The sequence below is a fragment of the Aythya ferina genome (genome assembly GCF_964211825.1).
Source record: "Aythya ferina genome assembly, chromosome: W".
Lineage (NCBI taxonomy): Eukaryota > Metazoa > Chordata > Aves > Anseriformes > Anatidae > Aythya > Aythya ferina.
In genome coordinates this window covers 10,976,381-10,997,910 of record NC_140313.1, presented here as the reverse complement: position 1 = coordinate 10,997,910, position 21,530 = coordinate 10,976,381, and the positions used below count along the sequence as shown (strand labels likewise).

The 21,530-nt window shown below is 44.1% G+C and overlaps 1 long non-coding RNA gene across 1 annotated transcript in view; it reads left to right on the top strand.

The window, feature by feature from the left end:
- LOC311426462 overlaps positions 1-20,899 on the top strand; it is a 39,401-nt gene extending 18,502 nt beyond the window's left edge. The window contains exon 2 of the long non-coding RNA XR_014686780.1: positions 19,197-20,899. This is a non-coding gene — a long non-coding RNA (uncharacterized lncRNA). The remainder of the gene's footprint in view (positions 1-19,196) is intronic.
- Positions 20,900-21,530: the final 631 nt, after the last annotated feature.

Sequence of the window (21,530 nt, the reverse complement as noted above, 5' to 3'; positions counted from 1 at the left end):
TCCATACATTGTGATGAACAAGATCCCACATGAACATAAGTAGTTCAGTGTGATAGATTTAAAAGATGTCTTTTGAGCCTGTCCGCTGGACCCTGCGAGCAGAAACATATTTGCCTTTGAATGGAAAGACCCTGAAACAGGTCAGAAACAAAAATATAGATGGACTGTTTTACCTCAGGGGTTCACAGAATCACCAAATTTATTTGTGCATGTTTTAGAGCAGATTTTAGAGCAATTCTTGACACGTAGACCCAAGACACCAGAACCTGGAGCACCTTCTCCCCTCCTTCACTGATTTTGTGAAGAAGGTATAGAAAGGCATCGAGTAGCTTGTGAACCTGCAGTACTCAGACAACGAGGAAACAGGGGAGGAACCAAGCATTGGGTAATAGGTGATATAAGCTTATGATATACTTCTGCCGGGCGCTCCTGCTTGCAGGACACCCACCATTGCAATCGTGAATAAAACAGCTTCACAGAAGACCAGAAAGCCCCCGCATCCTGGGCTGCATCAAAAGAAGCATGGCCAGCAGGTCGAGGGAGGTGGTTTTGCCTCTCTACTCTGCTCTCATGATATCCCATCTGGGGTACTGCATTCAGCTCTGAGGCTCCCAGCACAGGAAAGACATGGACACATTAGAACGAGTCCTGAGGAGTGCCACAAAAATGATCAAGGGGCTGGATCACCTCTCCTAAGAAAACAGGCTGAGAGAGTTGGGGTTGTTCAGCCTGGAGAAGAGAAAGCTCCATTGGAGCCTTCCATTACCTACAAGGGGGCCTACAGGAAAGCCTGGAAGAACTCTTTATCAGGGAATATAATGAAAGGACAAGGAGTAATGGCTTTAAACTAAAAGAGGAAAGATTGGATATAAGGAAGATATTCTTTACTATGAGGGTAATGAGGCACTGGAACAGGTTGCCCAGAGAACTTGTGGGTGCCGCATCCCTGGAGGTGTTCAAGGCCAGGTTGAATGGAGCATTGAGCAACGTGGTTTACAGAATCACAGAATCACACAGAATCACAGAATTTCTAGGTTGGAAGAGACCTCAAGATCATCGAGTCCAACCTCTGACCTAACGCTAGCAGTCCCCACTAAACCATATCCCTAAGCTCTACATCTAAACGTCTTTTGAAGACTTCCAGGGATGGTGACTCCACCATTTCCCTGGGCAGCCTGTTCCAATGCCTCACAACCCTTTCAGTAAAGAAGTTCTTCCTAACATCTAACCCAAAACTCCCCTGGCGCAACTTAAGCCCATTCCCCCTCGTCCTGTCACCAGGCACGTGGGAGAACAAACCAACCCCCACCTCGCTACAGCCTCCCTTGAGGTACCTGTAGAGAGCGATAAGGTCGCCCCTGAGCCTCCTCTTCTCCAGGGAGAAGTGGTGGTTTAGTGGAAGGTGTCCCTGCCCATGGCAGGGGAGATGGAACTATATGATCTTTAAAGTCCCTTCCAACCCAAACCATTTTATGGTGCTATGATTCTATTCTCTTTCCCTTAACTGTTAAGATATTGTGAGATATGTTCATCTGATTCGTGTCAGTATGGAACAGTGGTAGGGCCGCAAAGTATGAGGGATGTGACCTTCTGTCTTACATACCCTTGTATAAGGGTATACCCCTCACCAGCTTTGTCGTCCTTCTCTGGACTCGATCGAGCACCTCCATGTCCTTCTTGCAGTGAGGGGCCCAAAACTGAACACAGTACTTGACATGCGGCCTCGCCAGAGCCGAGTACAGGGGGACAATCACTTCCCAAGCCCTGCTGGCCACACCACTTCTTATACAAGCCAGGATGCTGTTGGCCTTCTTGGCCACCTGAGCACACTGCTGGCTCATATTCAGCCGACTATCAACCATCACTCCCAGGTCCTTCTCTGCCTGGCAGCTTTCCAACCACTCATCTCCCAGTCTGTAGCTCTGCTTGGGGTTATTGTGCCCCAGGTGCAGGACCTGGCACTTGGCCTTGTTGAACTTCATACAGCTGACCTCAGCCCATCGGTGCAGCCTATCCAGATTCTCCTGCAGAGCCTTCCTACCCTCAAGCAGATCGACACATGCACCTATCTTGGTGTCATCTGCAAACTTACTGAGGGTGCGCTCAATCCCCTCATCCAGATCATTGATAAAAATATTAAAGAGGACTGGCCCCAGTACCGAGCCCTGGGGAATGCCACTAGTGACCGGCCTCCAACTGGATTTGACTCCATTCACCACGACTCTTTGGGCCCTGCTACCCAGCCAGTTTCTAACCCAACGAAGCATATGCCAGTCCAAGCAACGAGTAGACAGTTTCTTCAGGAGAATGCTGTAGGAAACAGTGTCAAAAGCCTTCCTGAAGTCAAGGTAGACCACATCCACAGCCTTTCCCTCATCCACCAAGTGCATCACTTTGTCATAGAAGGAGATCAGGTTCGTCAAGCAGGACCTGCCTTTCATAAACCCATGCTGACTGGGCCTGATCACCTGCTTGCCCTGCAAGTGCTGCGTGATGACTGTCAAGAGGATCTGCTCCATGAGCTTCCCTGGCACTGAGGTCAAACTGACAGTTTCCTGGGTCTGCCCTCCGGCCCTTCTTGTAGATGGGCCTCACATTTGCTAGCTGCCAGTCAACTTGGACCTCCCCCGATAGCCAGGACTGCTGATAAATGATGGAAAGTGGCTTGGACAGCTCCTCTGCCAGTTCTCTCTGTACCCTCAGGTGGATCCCATCTGGCCCCATCGACTTGTGTACATCTAAGTGCTGTAGCAGGTCACCAACTATTTCCTCATGAATAGTGAGGGCCACATTCTGCTCCCCATCCCCTTCCACCAGCTCAGGGTACTGGGTATCCAGAGAACAACTGGCTTTGCTGCTAAAGACTGAGGCAAAGAAGGCATTAAGCACCTCAGCCTTTTCGTCATCTTTTGTAACTAAGTTTCCCCCCGCATCCAGTAAAGGATGGAGATTCTCCTTAGTACTCCATTTTGTGATGATGTATTTTTAAAAACATTTTTTATTGTCTTTAATGGCAGTAGCCGGATTGAGCTCCAGATGAGCTTTGGCCTTTGAAAAACATCAGGAGGTAAGGCCATAGCTGTAAAATTGTTCCAAACACTATAGTTGTTACCCCTTGTCTCCGTGCCATAAGCCCCTAAACCCTGCCTAGCAGTGTCATTGTAATCACAGGTGTTATGTGTATTTCTGTACCCGTATGGCCCTTTCCAAGTTCCTGTAGCAGGATCTCAGTAATTCATTCTTATTTGAGGTAAAACATTTGGTGCTGCTCTATTTATTGTTTGAAAATGAATACTTGCAGGAGGGTCTTCTCGGTCACCAGTCAAACATAAGTGATTCAAGACAAACAATGCCTTAGACAATCACTCATCGATGTCCTTGATTTCTTTTAATCTCGCTAATTGTTCCTTTAAAACCTGATGTGATCGTTCAACCATCACTTGGCCCGTGGGAGAATATGGAATACCTGTGATATGCTTTACTCCCCACATTTTCATAAATTTTCTAACCTTTTTGCTAACATACGTTGGACCATTGTCTGTCTTGATCTGCTGTGGCACACCCATAATGGCAAAACACACCGTCAGACGTCTACACTTTTTCTCCCCCCTGCACCGTTGCCCATATGAATCTGGAACAATTATCAGTACTCACATGCGCATATCTTTTAGTACCAAATTCCGGCACATGCGTTACATCCATTTGCCATACCTCAAGTGCCTTAACACCCCGTGGATTAATACCCAAACCTAACCCTGGTCCATGATGATGTGAAATGTGTTCATCTGATTCGTGTCAATATGGAACAATGCTAGGGCCGCATGGTATGATGAATGTGACCTGCTGTCTTACATACCCTTGTATAACCACAAGTCTAAGAAAAACAGAGTGGTTAATGTATATAATTCTTGTATCTTGCAAAGGAATGTTTTAGCAATTTGTGTCAATAGGGGATAAGAGAAGAAAGGGGTTTCAGAATAACTGCTAACTATTATGACTATTGCATGGGACACTATGCAAGTCTCTGATATCTGGCCAGGAGATTAAGGAGAAGGGGAAAGCTGAAGGATGATGTCCTGGTTTCAGTTAGAACAGAATTAATTTTCTTCCTAGTAGCTGGTGGAATGCTGTGTTTTGGCTTAGGATGAGAAGAGTGCTGATAACACCCCCGATGTTTTAATTGTTGCAGAGCAGTGCTTATACCAAGCCAAGGACATCTCAGCTTTTTGCTCTGTCCTGCCAACAGGCAGGCTGGGGGTGCAGTAAGAGCTGGGAGGGGACAGACCCAGGACAGGTGACCCAAACTAGCCAAAGGGGTATTCCATACCATCTGACGTCATGCTAAACAATATATAGGGGTGGCTAGCCAGGGGGAGGGGGCCGGACTGCTCGGGGTTAGGCTGGGCATCGGTCAGCGGGTGGTGAGCAATTGCATTGTGCATCACTTGTTTGTACATATTATTATTACTTTCCTATTATCACCATTGTAACATTATTATTATTATTGTTATTATTATTTTGTTATTATTATTTTCCTGTCTTATTAAACTGTCTTTATCTCAACTCACGGGCTTCACTTTCCATTTCTCTCTGTATGGAGCCCTACACGACGAGTTGCAGAAGCTGCTGAGGGAGAAGGTGAATCGAGTCAGTTTGCAGAAGTGAAGGCCATTCAGCTGGCTTTAGACATTGCTGAACGAGAAAAATGGCCTGTTCTCTATCTCTACACCGATTCATGGATGGTAGCAAATGCCCTGTGGGGATGGTTACAGCAATGGAAGCAAAACAACTGGCAGCGTAGGGGCAAACCCATCTGGGCTGCTGCTTTGTGGCAAGACATTGCTGCTCGGGTAGAGAACCTGGCTGTGAAAGTACGTCACGTAGATGCTCATGTGCCCAAGAATCGGGCTACTGAAGAACATCAAAACAACCAGCAGGTGGATCAGGCTGCTAAGATTGAAGTAGCTCAGGTGGACCTGGATTGGCAGCATAAAGGTGAATTATTTATAGCCCGATGGGCCCATGACACCTCAGGCCATCAAGGTAGAGATGCAACATACAGATGGGCTCGTGATCGAGGGTTGGACCTGACCATGGACACTATAGCACAGGTTATTCATGACTGTGAAACATGTGCTGCAATCAAGCAAGCCAAACGGTCAAAGCCTCTTTGGTATGGAGGACGATGGCTGAAATATAAATATGGAGAGGCCTGGCAGATTGATTACATCACACTCCCTCAAACTCGCAATGGCAAGCGCCACGTACTTACAATGGTGGAAGCAACCACTGGATGGCTGGAAACATATCCTGTGCCTCATGCCACCGCCCGGAACACTATCCTGGGCCTTGAAAAGCAAGTACTATGGCGACATGGTACCCCAGAAAGAATAGAGTCAGACAATGGAACTCATTTCCGAAACAACCTTATAGACACTTGGGCCAAAGAACATGGTATTGAGTGGGTGTATCACATCCCCTATCATGCACCAGCCTCCGGGAAAGTTGAACGATACAACGGACTGTTAAAGACTACATTGAAAGCAATGGGCGCTGGAACATTCAAAAATTGGGATACGCATTTGGCAAAGGCCACCTGGTTAGTCAATACTAGGGGATCTTTCAACCGAGCTGGACCTGCCCAATCAAACCTGTTACGTACTGTAGATGGGGATAAAGTTCCTGTAGTGCATGTAAGAAATATGCTGGGTAAAACAGTCTGGGCTACTCCTGCCTCAGGAAAAGGCAAACCTATTCGTGGAATTGTTTTCGCTCAGGGACCTGGATACACTTGGTGGGTGATGCAAAAGAACGGAGAGGTCCGGTGTGTACCTCAAGGAGATTTAATACTGGGTGAGAATAGCCCATGAACTGAATTGTACCATGTTAATTACTATATAATACTGTATGTTATCACTACTATGACTACTGTAGGTGACTAATTAGAATGTATGGAAAAGAGTGTAACCTGAGCATGACATAAATGGTATGGAATAAGGGGTGGATAGGTGTCCTGGTTTCAGTTAGAACAGAATTAATTTTCTTCCTAGTAGCTGGTGGAATGCTGTGTTTTGGCTTAGGATGAGAAGAGTGCTGATAACACCCCCGATGCTTTAATTGTTGCAGAGCAGTGCTTATACCAAGCCAAGGACATCTCAGCTTTTTGCTCTGTCCTGCCAACAGGCAGGCTGGGGGTGCAGTAAGAGCTGGGAGGGGACAGACCCAGGACAGGTGACCCAAACTAGCCAAAGGGGTATTCCATACCATCTGACGTCATGCTAAACAATATATAGGGGTGGCTAGCCGGGGGGAGGGGGCCGGACTGCTCGGGGTTAGGCTGGGCATCGGTCAGCGGGTGGTGAGCAATTGCATTGTGCATCACTTGTTTGTACATATTATTATTACTTTCCTATTATCACCATTGTAACATTATTATTATTATTGTTATTATTATTTTGTTATTATTATTTTCCTGTCTTATTAAACTGTCTTTATCTCAACTCACGGGCTTCACTTTCCATTTCTCTCCCCCGTCCCAGAGAGGGAGGGGGGAGGGTGAGTGAACGGCTGCATGGTATTTAGCTGCCAGCCGGGTTAAACCACGACAGATGACTAAAAGACAAAGCTTGTAGGGGACGCTGCACAAGTCTCTGACACCCGGCCAAGATGGACAAAGGAGAAGGACAAGGAAAAAAGCCTGGGAGGAAGACTCTGAGCCTTCAGCACGAGAGACCCCCAGAGGGACCACCGGAGACTGATACGCATGCGCCAGTGGGAGGGTTCGGATTCCGGGAACTAATTATAATAACCCTGCCTTTTCTAGAAGTAATAATGAATATGTAGGAGCCTAGGAGCATAAAAACCATCCGCCTGATGTAACTGGTGTGCGCCTTGGTGGAGCAGAGACTCCCGGCGCACCCAGCACTGTTTGCTTACTTCTATTCATTTAATAAATTGTTATTGTGAGGAATGTTTTAACAATTCGTGTCCATAAAGAACAATTCTGTTTGAAATGTTTGAATCCTGTCTGCCTCTGGGCCCTGCACTGGCAATTCAATGCTTGAACCACAGCTGCAGTGTGTCCCAGTCTCCCCCTCATTGCTCATTCTAGCCAATTTATCACTTCTTAAATTTATGAACCTGTTTGCTTTTGTTATTCCGGACTTCTATTTCTAACACTGCTATAGATGTGTCTGTGAATGGCTGGGGAAGAATGTTTTAATTACCCGTGTGTCTGGGAGTTTCAGAACAACTGATAACAACTAGTGACTGTTATGGGATACTATGTGGATCTTTGGTATCTGGTTAGGGGGGGGGCGAGAAAGAAGCTGAAAGGCGGCTGGGAGACAAGATTTGAAGAAGGTGTTTTGAAGAAGGTGTTCCGTAAACTTGGGATGGTGCCCAGTAAGTACAAAGGGGAAGAGGAAGACTGTGAGCCTTCAGCATGGAAGACCCCTAGAGACCCCCAGAAGAGACCCCAGAGGAGACTGCGCATGCTCCAGTAGGAGGGACTGCACCCCGGAAGCTAATTTTAATAATCTATTTTTTTTAGAAGTAGTAATGAATATGTATTAGTCTAGGAGCATAAAAATCAGCTGCTTGATGTAATTGGTGTGCATCCTGGTGGAGCGGAGACTCCCGGTGCACCCAGCGCTGTTTGCTTACCTCTATTCCTTTATATCCTTTAATAAATCCTATTTTTCATTTAATTCTAATTTGAATCCTGAGCCATTTATAACAATTTGGGGGCTCGTCCGGGATTGCTATAGTTCCTGAATTCTGATTTACTCTAGGAGGGGCGCCCCACCATTTGGTGGCTCCTGTTTGAGTCAGATCGGGACTAATGCCATCCTGAACCTGAATAAAGGTAAGCAAAGAATTTTGATTTTTTTGAGCTCCCTTGCCGGCTGTGTTTTTGTGCCCTTAATTCTGCGCGCGAAGATCCGGACGAAGGCGACAGGGTCGTTTGGATACCGTCTGGTTGGGTTCCGGTGTCCGGGATCGAACTGGACGAAGACGACAGTCGTTTGGATACCGTCTGGTTCGATCCCAGACGAAGACGCTTGTGGATACCGTCCGGTTGGACTCTGGACGAAGACGACTGATTCGTAAGATACCGTCCGGTTGGGTAAAGGTACGGTTGCCAGTGTTTGTGTGTGAGAGTGTAACTGAGGCTTCTAAAGTCTGAGGCGTAGAAGTCTTTTTGTTTTCTCACTGGTTCTAATCTCCTGTCGGGGGGGCTGGGCTGGTGAATGGAGTGATACATGGGTGGGTGATAGGTCCTAAGCCCCCTGCAAGACACTCTCACTGGGGGCAACCAAGGGCTGTGGGAATTGCCACTAGTAAAATTCCCAGATGGGTCAGATAAAATCAAAGGCCAAGGACCAGAAAGGGAGCGAAATACCAGGTATACCACCAGAAAGTCCATTAGGAATAATGATTGGAAATTGGAACAATAGGGGCCCCAGAAAAGGAAAAAATAAATTAAAATTGGTTCATTACTGTATGATAGAATGGCCAAAAAAACCTTTAAGACCGTGTGTTTTCTGGCCTGTTTTTGGATCTTTTGATGATTGGATTTGTCAGGCTTTGAATATATACGTTAATTCAAAAGAGCCTTTCTGTCAGGAAGAAAGTGAGTATGCAGAATTGTGGATTGGGACTCCACGTCCAGCCTCAATATTAGCACTAAAAACAAATGAGGATTCTGGAGGGGAGGAAAAGCAGGAAAAAGGAAAGAATGATGAATGGGAGCCGCTGGATAATTTACCACCACCACCACCACCTCTGGGTCCTAATAACACACTCCCGGCTCTCCCGGCTCCCCCTCTGGTAATCTCTCCAGCAGTGCAGCCATGGTCCCTGCCTCCACCACAAACAGCACCAGAATTAGACCTGCCTCCGGCTGCATGCACAAGAAGTAAGACTGCCGTACCTGAAGAAACCTCTCTATATCCATTAAGAGAAGTACCCCTTGGAGGCAATCAGGGAGGATTTGGGTTCGTGGCAGTCCCTTTAAACATCACAGAGGTGAGATCTTTTAGGAAAGAAATGGGGACTCTGTTAAATGACCCCCTCGGAGTAGCCGAAAGACTAGATCAATTCCTGGGTCCTAACACTTATACCTGGGAAGAAATACAATCCATTTTAGGAATCTTATTTACTGTTGAGGAAAGGGGAATGATTAGGCAAGCTGGAATGAGGATTTGGGAAAGACAAAATCAAGCTGGACCCCCAGGAGATCAAAAATGGCCAAATGTGGATCCCCACTGGGATCACCAGCAACCCCAGGGAAGACAAAACATGAGAGATTTGAGAACAATGATTATACAAGGGATCAGAGAAGCGGTTCCACGAGGAAAAAACATTAATAAAACATTCAATGAACAACAAGGAAAAGAGGAATCTCCAACAGAATGGTTGGAGAGATTAAAGAAAAGTTTACAAATGTATTCGGGGATCGATCCAAATACAGCAATTGGAACCGCACTCCTTAGAACACAATTCGTAGCCAAATCCTGGGTGGACATAAGAAAGAAATTGGAAAAGTTAGAAAATTGGCAAGAGAGAGGATTAGAAGAGTTACTTAGAGAAGCGCAAAAAGTATATGTCAGGAGAGATGAGGAGAAACAAAAAACAAAAGCCAAGATCTTTGTAGCAGCAGTAAAAGAAAGTCAGAAAAAGCCCTTGTTAGGAGAGAGGGAGAAGAGAAGAAGTATAGAAGAAACCCCTAGAGGTCAGCCTTCTCAAGGGAATTCAGCGATCCCCGCTTGTTACTATTGTCAAAAAAGAGGACATTTACAGAAGAATTGTCGTAAGCGGGAACAAGACGAGAAAATGTTTAAAGAAGAATAGGGGTGTCAGGGGCTATATCTTCTGGGGACTTCAACATCAACAGAGCCCTTGATAAAACTATTAATTGGTCCCCATAAAGAAGAAGTACTATTTTTAGTAGATACAGGAGCTGAAAGATCCACTATTCAAAAGCTCCCAGAGGGAATAAAAGAAGGGAAGAGTTATACGTCTGTAATAGGGGCAAGAGGGGAGCCCTTTAAGGTTCCTGTTTTAAAAGATGTGGAAATAGAAACCGATCAAAAGATTTGTCTTAATGATTTACTTTTGCTTCCTGAAGCGGGGTACAATTTACTAGGAAGGGATTTGATTTTAAAATTGAACTTAAGCATTCAGAGTCAAGGGGATAAATTGCAAATCAAATTATACACTTTAACCCAAAAAGATGAAGAAGTTATTAACCCTTTAGTGTGGTATAAGGAGGGAGAAATTGGAAAAATGGAAATGGACCCCATAAATGTTCAGATAATGGATCCACATCGTCCTATTCGAATTAAACAATATCCTATACCAATGGAGGGTCGAAGGGGATTAAAACCTATAGTTGATAGACTTTTGGAGGAAGGGACTTTAGAACCGTGTATGTCACCTCATAATACACCCATCCTCCCTGTGAAGAAATCGGATGGGTCATACAGACTGGTACAGGATCTGAGAGCTGTAAATCAGCGAACAATCACTAAATTCCCTGTGGTAGCAAATCCTTACACCCTGCTGAGTCATGTCTCTCCCAAATATACTTGGTATAGTGTAATAGATCTGAAAGATGCTTTTTGGACCTGTCCTTTAGATGAAAATTCCAGGGATTACTTTGCTTTCGAGTGGGAAGACCCGGAGACAGGACGAAAACAACAGTTAAGGTGGACTGTGCTACCACAAGGGTTTACTGAGTCACCGAATCTATTTGGACAAACTTTGGAAAAAGTTCTACAAGATTTTACATTACCTGGGGAGGTAAAGTTATTGCAATATGTGGATGATTTGTTAATAGCTGGAGAGACTGAAGAAGGAACCCGAAAAGCCACTATTAATTTGTTAAATTTTCTGGGGGAAAAGGGATTAAAAGTGTCCCGATCAAAGTTACAATTTGTGGAACAGGAGGTAAAATACTTAGGACACTGGTTAAGCAGGGGAGAAAAGAAATTGGATCCTGACAGGGTATCTGGGATCCTCTCCTTAAGACCCCCACAAATTAAAAAGGAAATTCGGCAAGTATTGGGATTATTAGGATATTGTAGACCGTGGCTTGAAGGCTACAGTGAAAAAGTTAAATTTTTATATGAAAAACTAATTGATAATCGATTCAAGTGGTCCACAGAAGATGATCAAAAATTTGAAGAACTAAAAAAAGCATTAATACAAGCACCTGTATTAAGTCTCCCAGATCTAGAGAAACCCTTTTATCTCTTTGTGAACACATCAAACCAGACAGCATATGGAGTCCTTACTCAAGATTGGGCAGGAATTAAAAAACCCGTGGGGTATTGTTCCAAATTACTTGATCCAGTAAGTAGGGGGTGGCCTGCTTGTCTTCAAGCCTTGGTTGCTACAGCATTATTGATAGAAGAAGTGAGAAAGATTACTTTTAGTGCTCCCTTAAAAGTGTATACTCCACACAATGTCAGAAGTGTCTTACAACAGAGAGCGGAGAAATGGTTAACAGACAGCCGGATCCTAAAGTATGAAGCTATACTAATTGACTCCCCTGATTTAGAACTGAAGGTAACCTCTGCTCAGAGCCCAGCACAATTTTTATTTGGAAAACCCTCAGAGGAACTACAACATAATTGTTTGGAGGTAATCGAGACCCAGACTAAAGTGAGACCCGATTTGAGAGATACTGAATTAGAAAAGGGAGAGATACTATTCATAGATGGTTCCTCTCGAGTAGTAGAGGGAAAAAGAAAAACAGGGTATGCCATAATTAATAAACACCTGGAATCTGTGGAATCAGGCCCCCTGAGTCCATCATGGTCAGCTCAGGCTTGTGAGCTGTATGCCCTATACAGGGCCCTGGAACTATTAAAGGGAAAAAGTGGAACTATATATACAGATTCTAAATATGCATATGGAGTGGTTCACACCTTTGGAAAAATTTGGGAGGAAAGAGGTTTAATTAATACTCAAGGGAAGAATCTTATACATCAAGAATTAATAAGGAAAATTTTAAAAGCTTTAAGGGAACCTAAAGAAATAGCAGTAGTACATGTAAGAGGGCATCAGAAAGGATTGGAATACCACACTAGGGGAAATAATCTAGCAGATAAAGAAGCTCAGGAAGCAGCTTTAAGAATTCAGGCTGCTAAAATTAATATAGTACAGGAAGAAGTAAGACAAGAAGAAGAAAAACAAGAAGAAGAAAAGAAGTTTACTCCTGAAGAACAAACAAAACTGGAGAAAATAGGTGCTAAATTAGAACAAGGAAAATGGACATTGCCAGATGGACGAGAAATGTTACCAAAAGCTTATGCAAGACAAATATTGGAACGTTTGCATACCCAAACACACTGGGGTACAAGAGCATTAAGTAATCACTTACTTAAACAATTTGGTTGTATAGGGGTTTTTGAAATAGCAAAGCAAATCACACAAGGTTGTTTAACTTGTCAGAAAATAAATAAGAAAATATTTCGACAGGCGGCAGCGGGAGGAAGAAAAACAGCATATCGGCCTTTTGAGAGAGTACAAGTTGATTTTACTGAATTGCCTAAAGTAGGGAGAATCAAGTATTTATTGGTAATTGTTGATCATTTAACACAATGGGTGGAAGCTTATCCTGTGGCACGAGCTACGGCGCAAATGGTGACAAAAATTTTATTGGAACATCTGATACCTAGATATGGGATAATCCAGTACATTGATTCTGACCAAGGCACACACTTTACTTCTAAAATAATAAAATTATTATGTCAATCATTAGGTATTCAGTGGGAATATCATACTCCATGGCACCCACAAAGCTCAGGGAAAGTAGAGAGAATGAATCAAACAATAAAACAGCAATTGGCTAAATTGATGATTGAGACACAATTGCCCTGGACTCGATGTTTACCATTGGCACTTTTAAACATAAGAACTAAATCACACAGTGAGACTGGATTATCACCATATGAAATGTTATACGGTATGCCTTACTCACAGGGAATGCCCCTGGGGGATAATGTAGTTGAGGATCGAAGTATCCAGAAATATATAATTACTATTGGGAAGAGGTTGCAAGAACTAAGAGAAATTGGAATACTGGTTCAGACACCACCTTTAGGGTTTACCATCCATCAAATACAACCAGGGGATAAGGTCTTAATAAAAACTTGGAAAGAAGAATCCTTACAACCCCGGTGGGAGGGACCGTATCTTGTTTTACTTACCACTGAAACAGCTGTGAGAACAGCAGAAAGGGGTTGGACCCATGCATCCAGAGTGAAAGGACCAATAAATACCAAAACCTGGAAGGTTGAGTCCGCTCCTGGGGAACTGAAGTTAAAACTAAAAAGAACTAATGTTCCGGAAATAGGGCCTGCTCTGCATGAAATACCAGAAGAAGGGGACAAGCCTGCAATGAAGAAAGGGGAGAAGGCAAGACCGGGGCAGGACTCTCCACTGCGGTGTGTATAGTGTGTATAGTCGACTGAGGGAGGCAACCCCTACGGGTATTGACTGCCGAGTGTGAGGGCCTCGACCGGACTTCTCCCGCACTGAAATCAAGCTGTCCCAGAAAAAGAAACAAGCGAGCAGACGAAAAATGTATGTATGTAGTAAGAGTTTTTTTTAACCTATTGTAATTAGTTTTCCAGGAGCTGAACCACCCTCGAAGGCTGAACAGTGACACCAGTTTAAGTAGATTCTGGAAGTGGATCCAACCCCTTGATTGAGGACATTTCTCACACCCCTACATACCCCCCCCGGACGACGTAGAAGGATGAGAAGGATGCTATACTTCCTGGTACTATTCTTACAAGGGCAATTGAGCCATGGGAATAACTTTTTTATTCTGGGGGCGGAAGTGGCTAAGACTTTTAATCTTAGCAATTGCTGGGTTTGTGGGGGACCAAGAGGAGCTGAAAGTTGGCCTTGGGTAGCTGGCCCAGTTGAACCTAAATGGTGGGTTAGTAATTTAAGTGAAGTTCATAATGGAACACAATTCTGGAAAGAGGAAGAAGGCCCGCGGCAATTGTATTCATCAGAAAAAGGTATATATTGTTTAAATAGAACAGGGACAGTAAAGGTGGGAGAAAGCATTTGTAAATGGACTCTGTCCCCTGGATATGAATGTACTGATCCTGAATGTAGACCTATAAACTGTACAGCAAGTAAAGAAAAATGGAATGCTACACATGTCCAGCTGAAAAATGGGACTTGGCTGAAATGCTCATCTAAGGAATTCTTTGGACCTGGGTGTAAAGCCATGGCAAGAGCACAATCAAAAGGACAATTCGATGTTCAAATCTTGAGTTGTCAGCGTGATAACACCACTAGGGAACAGCATGTGGTAAAAATCTATCGCTGGAGGTGGCAAAATGAGAACGGGACGCAAGTGTTTTTTAAACATTTCTGGTCAGCCAATAATATGACAAGTCGTGAAGGAGAAATTAGCTGTAATTGTGAGTGGGAATCTAGTGTAGGGGCTTGGAAGTGTATATATACGAGTATTAAGGAAGCAAACATTGTAACTGGGCCACTTGGTAACGAGAACACCTTGTATTTTCATGCCCCAAGGAATAGAAAAAACTGGGATGGTCCTTTTCCAAATGGGACGTGGGCTTTAAAAGGACATTATTGGATATGTGGCAAACGGGCCTATAAAAGGTTACCAAAAGATTGGTCAGGAATATGCTACGTGGGATACATAAGACCTTTATTCTTTTTATTATCTCAAATACAAGGGAATCACTTAGGAGTAAAATTATATGATGATCTCAATAGGGAGAAACGATATATTGATACCTCTTTAGCTGGAGGTAGTGCTCAAAAATGGAGAGAAAATGAATGGCCCCCTGAAAGAATCATACAGTATTATGGACCAGCTACATGGAATCCGAATGAAGTAATATCTGGAGCTCGAGAACCTATTTATAATTTGAATCGCATAATTAGGTTACAAGCAGTTCTCGAAATAATAACTAATCAAACAGCAACAGCTCTGGATCTCCTAGCTGACCAATCTACCCAGATGAGGAATGCTATTTTCCAACATTGAATGGTCTTGGACTATTTACTAGCAGAAGAAGGGGGTGCGTGTGGTAAACTAAATTATTCTAATTGTTGCTTACAAATTGACGATAATGGGAAAGTAGTTAAAAAGATAACCAAGGAAATTAGAAAATTAGCCCACGTCCCAACACAAACCTGGAAGGATATGGAATGGGATTTGTTTTCATGGCTGCCTGGTGGACCATGGGTTAAAAGGGTGTTATTTTTATTATTATGTGGTATAATGACGTTATTATTTGTACCTTGTATGATACCTTGTCTTACACTATTAATACGCCGGGTGATAAATAGTACATTGGTAATAACTTCATTAAAAAAAGAAGGGAATATGTCAATTATGATGCTTAAGAATTGGACCCTCCAAGAACAAACTGATGAAATCCAATTATTAATAACAGAAGAGACACGAATTGGGGATATTGAAAAGAAGATAAGGGATTGTGAGGAATGTTTTAACAATTCGTGTCCATAAAGAACAATTCTGTTTGAAATGTTTGAATCCTGTCTGCCTCTGGGCCCTGCACTGGCAATTCAATGCTTGAACCACAGCTGCAGTGTGTCCCAGTCTCCCCCTCATTGCTCATTCTAGCCAATTTATCACTTCTTAAATTTATGAACCTGTTTGCTTTTGTTATTCCGGACTTCTATTTCTAACACTGCTATAGATGTGTCTGTGAATGGCTGGGGAAGAATGTTTTAATTACCCGTGTGTCTGGGAGTTTCAGAACAACTGATAACAACTAGTGACTGTTATGGGATACTATGTGGATCTTTGGTATCTGGTTAGGGGGGGGCCGAGAAAGAAGCTGAAGGGCGGCTGGGAGACAAGATTTGAAGAAGGTGTTTTGAAGAAGGTGTTCCGTAAACTTGGGATGGTGCCCAGTAAGTACAAAGGGGAAGAGGAAGACTGCGAGCCTTCAGCATGGAAGACCCCTAGAGACCCCCAGAAGAGACCCCAGAGGAGACTGCGCATGCTCCAGTAGGAGGGACTGCACCCCGGAAGCTAATTTTAATAATCTATTTTTTTAGAAGTAGTAATGAATATGTATTAGTCTAGGAGCATAAAAATCAGTTGCTTGATGTAATTGGTGTGCATCCTGGTGGAGCGGAGACTCCTGGTGCACCCAGCGCTGTTTGCTTACCTCTATTCCTTTATATCCTTTAATAAATCCTATTTTTCATTTAATTCTAATTTGAATCCTGAGCCATTTATAACATTATCTTTGACTGTAACCCTATTTGGGACTTAGCCATTTATTACAGTGACTAGAGGAAGGGCACACTCTTACTGTTCCTTTCACCTCTGTCCAAGTAAATCCAAGCATTCTCCGAAGACCCTTTGCATTCTGATGGAACAGTTTGTGTGACACTTGTGCATGTGCAAAATCACTCTCAGGCCCTGCTGTGACTATACTCACCAACTTGACTGCTTGCGAATTACCTTCTGCTAACCCAATCGAGAACTGATGACTACGTATATGGATAACACAGTAAGGTGCAGTTCTCCCCTGAATGGCATCTCGCAGCTGCAGAAATAATGACAACAATCTGTCCCTCTTACTGTGCCATATCAAGACATCCTCTATCCGGTTTACCACGTTGACAACATACAGAGAGTCTGGGACGATATTAATCGGCTCATGCATCCAGCATTGACAAGCCCAAACAACTGCAGACAATGCCAATGTTTGTAATGAATCCCCTGTCTCCTCCGGAATTATGTATTTCTCCCAACTTCTGTTCTCGTACCACACACACACAGCCTTCCTACTTGCTGCACCTGCATCAGTGTATACAGTGCGACCCACCACTGGTCGGGATGAAAACCATGGTACTACCTGCCATTTATATGATCTTATAACTTGCCAGAGAGGCCCCTTTGGAGTTCGGGAATGTACCAGTCCCGGGTAACCTAACACAGCTTCTTGTAGTGGAATGGATTGCTGTAAACACCATTCCAAATGATCCTGAGTCATCGGCAGACTAATATCTCCTGGTTCCTGCCCGCTGATCTCAATACTCCGAGAGCGACCCTTACGTACTAACTCTGCAATAGCTTCTGCCCGTGTCTGAACACTCGTTTTTGGCTGAATCAGTAGGAAAATCCATTCCAGGACTCGAAAATGCTGCCCTATCATTCCACCCTTGCTATCACCTGTTTCATTTATGCCATTCCTATTCCCAGCGCTGTTAGTGTCAGTGGCATCCTCCTGATACTGTTTCTGTCTTTGTCGCCCCCTTACTCTCCCCCTTTTCTTTTTGCCACTGACCAAGCACTGCAAATGGATGAGACACATGATTGCGAATTAGGAAGGAGAGTGCAACGTCTGCTATACGTTTGCAAGCAGAGCCAGCTGCAACCTTAGAAGCTATTTGTGAAAGAGCCTGCCGGTGGTCATTTGTTAGTGTAATCTGCAGCTCTGCACTCCTGCCCCGCAATAAGGTTAGTAATATAGCTAAGTCGTCATTAGTAATACATACAATGTGGCAACCCCACTGAATATTATCCAGGGACTTTTGTACATCTGTCAAATTATGTAACACCATAGTTATATCACCTTTCTGTGGACGAATAGTAGAGTCTGATATTTTCCATCCCAAATATAGCCATGGCTGTTTCCATTGAACCTTCTCTGGGGCTATCTTCAACCCTTTTGCTTCCAGTATATCCTGAATAAAGTTTAAATCAGAATCCTGGAAGCATTCTGGCCTACAAAACCGAATGTTATCCATATAATGGTAAATGATTACGTCACATCACACTGTCCGAATTGGTTCTAATGCCCAGGCCACATATAATTGACATAATGTAGGGGAATTCTTCATCCCCTGCAGAAGCACTAGCCATTCATAGTGCTTTGCCGAGGCCTGTTTGTTAATGGATGGTACCATAAAAGCAAATCTCTGGCAGTCCTTTACAGCCTGTGCCACCACATCTGGTTGCCTGGACTGATCAGCTCTCTGTACCCTTTCCAACACGTCCTCTACTGGTGTGGTTCTCGGCAGTGTAACTAAAATGTTTTGAGTTTTTGGGTTTGCATTGTCAAACGCAAGCATTTTAAACACACTGCTTTTAGACTCCGCTGTTAGATCAGGATGATCAGGAATTGCTGCCCACAACCGATCGATAAATTTAGCATATGGTTCCCCAGGGGCCTGTTGTACTGATGCAAATGGAGGTGCCTTCTTTTCCCGTGGGAGACTAAGAAGAGCCCTCAGTGCAAGCTGTGCAGTTGTTTGGTGAATAATCACAGAGATCTGCAGCTGAACCTGGGTATTGAGATAAGGACCCGTCCCCGTTAACATCTCTGCAGTAATCCCATACAGAGGGTCCCCCGGTTGACGCAGTCGACCCGCTTCCCCCTGTGCTAACTGCAACCATTCCCTTTCAAACAATAACAATTGGGAAGGAGTTAACAATAAGCGCACCAAGTTTTGACAGTCAAGTGGACACATTAGTTCTGCCTGGAAAATCCATTGAATTTTCTGTCGAGCCGCCTGGGATTGTAAACCGTAGCCCGTAACCGTTTTTCGAGCTTGTTGTAAAAGCTTCCAATCATGTGGCTGCCACAACCCAGTGCCTTGCACAGGGTCAATAATAATAGGGCAGGCCAAGGATGTAGCATGCCAATGCCCTTCTATGATGGCATCACGCATGACATCAGAGCACCTGTCCTTCCTTGGTGCCGATGGTGTTGTAGCGACGGATAATGAGGGAGTCGGCTCTGGTGGGGCAGACGAGAGAGGAAGCTCCTCCGAATCCGTAATTTTTAAGTTCTCCAATTTCTCTAACAGTTCTTGGAACAGCTCCTCCACTGAAGGTCGATTTCTGCAAGCTGCTGCTGCACCTTTCATTGGCGAAGCATCCCGAGTGGATTTATTACTGCCTGGCAGTGGCATGGATGCTGGCAGCACAGCTTCATCAAGATTTTCTGGTGCGGGGGGTGGGGAGGGCAGCCCCCACTCCCCATCAGCACTCTGCTCTGATAGTACCTCAGTTATTTCTGCCGCTGATTCCTTTATTGAAGAGGTCATACCCTGAACCGGGGTGGGTGCAGGAACCGACGAAAAAAATCATGCCAGCCATGTTCCTGAGGTCTCAGGTTTTGTACTCGGTGTTCTGTCAGTCCCAGACGGTACTGATTAAGGAGGTATTGGGGAGGCATTGGGGAGGCAAGGACAATCCCCAGACATGGACTGTATATCTCGAAACAAGACACTGAAACTCATGATAAGGAAGCGGCAGACGGACAGAGAAACAAACGTAAGGACTATAAATCTCAAAACTGGACATTGGAATTCATTATAAAGATACAATAAACGGAAGAATTGGCAACAACCAGCTCTCGCAATTAAGAAACATGCCAATTCAGCAGATTCCTGACCAAAGGTGAAAAGTACACTGTGAGGAAGACTCGGGGTCTTCCTCCCAGAGACCCCTGCCCACGTCCCAAAGACCCCTGCCCACAATTCTTGGAAGGCTCTACGCAGGCGCAAGGTGCCAAAAGGCTAATTAGCATAAGAAGCGAGGGAAGGCGGGGATAGGTAATGCATATGTATAGGTGCTTGTAGAATATTGATAGATTGATTGTATAAATTCAAGACTGCTTTCCGCTTTAGGTATGCACGATAGGTGGAGAGATCCCCCGTGCATCCAGCGCTGCAATAAAGAATATACCACTTAAAGGAATTACGGCTTCGATCTTTGAATCAATCTGGCACCCCAGATGGGACGACCTCTCTGCCGGACCGCAGGACCCGCTGGGGACAGGACTCCCTAGGGTACCCCCGGGATTTCCCGGAGGGACTCCTCGACTCACCGGATCACTGCGGAGGCAGACAAGGACCCCATCATTGTAAGTGAGTATATTCTTTATTCTGGTTTGGTTTTCTGGTAGACCGGTCATCTGGGACTGTCCAGTAAGTCGGAAGGTGACTTCTGCAGGACAGTATTTGGTATATACTTTGTGGTTAGTACCACAAGTATATCTGGGGACCTTGGGGTCCATCTGTATCTGGAACTGTCTGTAAGTCAGAAGGTGATCTTCTGCGAGGCAGTGTTTGGTATATACTTTGTGGTAAGCACCAAAAGTATATTTGGGGACCTTAAGGAAAGAGCTCGCTTTAAGGTCCATCTGGAATTGTGTTGTCTATTTCGGTTTTCTGACTCATGGAGTATGGTATTTAACTTTGGTTATTGTTACTGTGATTTTGGCTATTTTTCTGGTGGTAATAGTAGGTTCGTGGCATTGTTATAAGAGAGATATCGTTACGGTGTTACACAGTTCGGTTTTCTGACTTATCACATGTGGAATTTGACTCTGACTATTGTTATTGTGATTTTGGCAATATTGCTGGTAATAGTAGTTTTGTGACATCGCTACTGAAAGATAATGCGTGCCCGTATTTTTGTGAGTGATACGTTTTGTGATACGCTTTTGCAAGTAACATGTGTATTCTGAAACTGTAAACTGGAAAATGGGGGGGCAAACAAGCAGTGAAATTTTAAAGAAAAGTGTGTTAGGATGTGTTTTAAGTCACTGGAAGGATATTGGAGGATCTGCCGGTGGAAGTGTGAACAGGAAAACATTGATAAAATATCGTAATCAGTGGTGGCCACTTTATAAGCTGGAATGTGGAGAAAAGTGGCCCCTAAATGGAACTTTAAACTATAATATTTTGCTACAGTTAATGTTGTTTTTTGAGAAGCAGAACAGGATGAAATGTTGTATACTGATGTTTCAGCATCTTGGTGGGAAAAGGTACAGAATTAAGTTGGCCCCTGACTGAGCCTTTGATGATGGCATTAGAGAAGTACAGGCTGGAGAAAGATAAAGGAAGTGTTAAAAGGGTTGTTGAAAGTGTTAAAGGTGTTTGAAGTTGAATGAGCAGGGAAAGAGGATGTAGGAATGATAATAGTTCTGCCTCTGCCCGAGGCAGAGATCTTAAAATCATGGGTGTTAGCCCTTTGGGGCAAAGGGACCATGATGGGTCCCAGAGAGTTGTCACAGAAACAGAAAACCAGTTAACTCTTAAAACAACCTGAGTTCATGTGCGAGCTCAGATTGCCGATGGGACCGCTCAGGGAACTGTGGACAATTGCATTCCCCTGACCGACCCCCACTAAGACCCTAATCATCCCGAAAATTATGAACGGTTAAGTAAATACTAAAATCTGGATGAATTGGGAATTGAGAATATGCTTCCAACAAGGTCTAAAAGAAACCCCTATGGAATTTTTAGACCAACTCTGAAATGTAATGAAAATAAATAAATAAATAAATAAAACAAAACGGTTTGGACCTGGCTTCGGAGGACAAATTGACTAGCCTTTTCCTAGGGTAATTGACCCCTGATTTCAACAGGAATAATGGGGACCTGGGGAATCTACCCTAGCGGATCCTCCACTGGTTATAATGAAGTTAGGGGAGGAATGGAAGTGAAATTTCTTATTGATATGGGGCAAC